We start from the raw sequence: 2397 nt of genomic DNA on the forward strand, positions 1-2397 counted from the left end.
GTGCTCCCTCGCGCCCCCTCGAACGTGCTTGACAACCCAGCCGATGTTGCCTCGACGGTGCCCATGACATGACTCGACAGCCCCATGGCATGCCCCGACACGACCATGCCTTGCCTCGACGCCCCCCATGACATGCCCCAGGCTGGCTGACAGGGCCCTGGGCTGGTCTGGGCGCTGGGATGCTGGTGCTGGGGCGCTGGGCGTGCTGGGGCGCGCGCGCGCTGGGCGTGCCGCGCGGGGCGTGCTGGGGGCCGCGCGGCGGGCGAGGCGTGCGCGCGGGGTAGGGCGAAGCGGGCGCGCGCGGGGCGCTGGGGCGCTGCGCGCGCGGGGCGCGGTCGAGGCTTGCGCGCGCGGGGTGCTGGTGAGGCGTGTGGGCGCGGGGCGCGCACTGGGTGCTGCGCGCGCGCGCGGCCTGCGTGCTGGGCGCGCTGTGCCCCATGGCTTGCCTTGACAGCCCCATGGCTTGCCTTGACAGCCCCATGGCATGCCTTGACAGCCCCACGGACAGCCCCATGGCTTGCCTTGACAGCCCCGTGGCTTGCCCCATGGCATGCCTTGACAGCCCCGCTGACATGCCCCATGGCTTGCCTTGACAGCCCCGTGGCATGCACCATGGCTTGCCTTGACAGCCCCGCTGACATGCACAGCGAGGTTAGCACGGTGCCCACGGACCATGCCTTGACAGCCCCATGGCTTGCCTTGACAGCCCCGTGGCTTGCCCCATGGCATGCCTTGACAGCCCCGCTGACATGCCCCATGGCTTGCCTTGACAGCCCTGCTGACATGCACAGCGAGGTTAGCACGGTGCCCACGGGCCATGCCTTGACAGCCCCATGGCTTGCCTTGACAGCCCCATGGCTTGCCCCATGGCATGCCTTGACAGCCCCGCTGACATGCCCCATGGCTTGCCTTGACAGCCCCATGGCTTGCCCCATGGCATGCCTTGACAGCCCCGCTGACAAGCCCCATGGCTTGCCTTGAGAGCCCCGCGGCTTGCCCCATGGCTTGCCTTGACTTGCCCCATGGCATGCCTCGGCACACCCGTTGTGCTTTGCCCGCCATGTCAAGCACACAAAGGTCCGACGAAGAGCACCGTTGATCACACAAACTCTACCAATGCAACCTTCCTTGTTGGCTCAAAAGGTTGCAATGCAACACTCACAAGATGGCCCCCCAACGTTGCCGCCCGACATGCATGCACGGGGGCGATCACTTGTCTCGTGCTTTTCGACAATTGAAACCACCCAAATTGGTTTCCTAAATTCATTCCAATACATCTTGGATGTGTTCCAAGCATCACCTATCATTTTTGGCCTATTTTCGATTTTTTTTGATTTTCCGGTTTTATTAAATCAAAAAAATTAAATAAAAATATCCCAATGTCAAAAAATTGTGAGGCTTGCTCCTACTTCAAGATATGATTTATCTAAGCATGCCTGCAAAAAATCTCGTCCAAATTCAAAGTATTTCTATAAAAAAAGCCTTTATGTTTCCTCGGAAAATTGATGTTTCCTCCTGCCAGTTGGGATTTGGCTCTAAATGCTCTTTAGGGGGGGCATGCAAGCCCCAACATGGTCAGCCAGGAGGGCTGTCCATGCCGCCCCCCTCACATGGGCATGCCCCAGGCGCCCATGGAAAGGGCGTGTGCCACGCCCCCCGTGCCACCGGCGGGGGGTATCGTCTCCACCGCCGCTGGCGGTGGTTGTGGCGGCGGCCGCCGCCGGCCGACCATGTCCCGACGACGGTTTTTTGGGCTCGTTTTCGTGGGGGTGATTCCTACATTCTCGTTTGCTTTCAAGCAACAAGCTTGTGCTCTAGGGACGGATTTGGTGGCACCTAGTGCCACGCACGGGCTTGTTGGTGGGGGCAATCGTTCATGCTAGGGGCTTTCTCACGTTGGCTAGCCCTCGGGTGCTCTAGTCTACCCCATGGCGGTTGGGCCTTTTGTTTGGATGCTTCCTTTTTGCAACATGCTTGTGCACGGCGGATGGTGTTATGGCACCCAGTGCTACGCACATTGTTGCTCTTGGGGGGTATTCGGATGATGTTGGCCTCGCTTCCATGGGGTTTGACGGGCGACGACGGTTTTTTGGGCTCGCTTTCGTGGGGGTGATTCCTACATTCTCGTTTGCTTTCTAGCAACAAGCTTGTGCTCTAGGGACGGATTTGGTGGCACCTAGTGCCACGCACGGGCTTGTTGGTGGGGGCAATCGTTCATGCTAGGGGCTTTCTCACGTTGGCTAGCCCTCGGGTGCTCTAGTCTACCCCATGGCGGTTGGGCCTTTTGGTTTGGATGCTTCCTTTTTGCAACATGCTTGTGCACGGCGGACGGTGTTATGGCACCCAGTGCTACGCACATTGTTGCTCTTGGGGGTATTCGGATGATGTTGGCCTCGC

The sequence above is a fragment of the Juglans microcarpa x Juglans regia genome, unplaced genomic scaffold (assembly GCF_004785595.1).
Source record: "Juglans microcarpa x Juglans regia isolate MS1-56 unplaced genomic scaffold, Jm3101_v1.0 JmScfU0130, whole genome shotgun sequence".
NCBI classification, from domain to species: domain Eukaryota; kingdom Viridiplantae; phylum Streptophyta; class Magnoliopsida; order Fagales; family Juglandaceae; genus Juglans; species Juglans microcarpa x Juglans regia.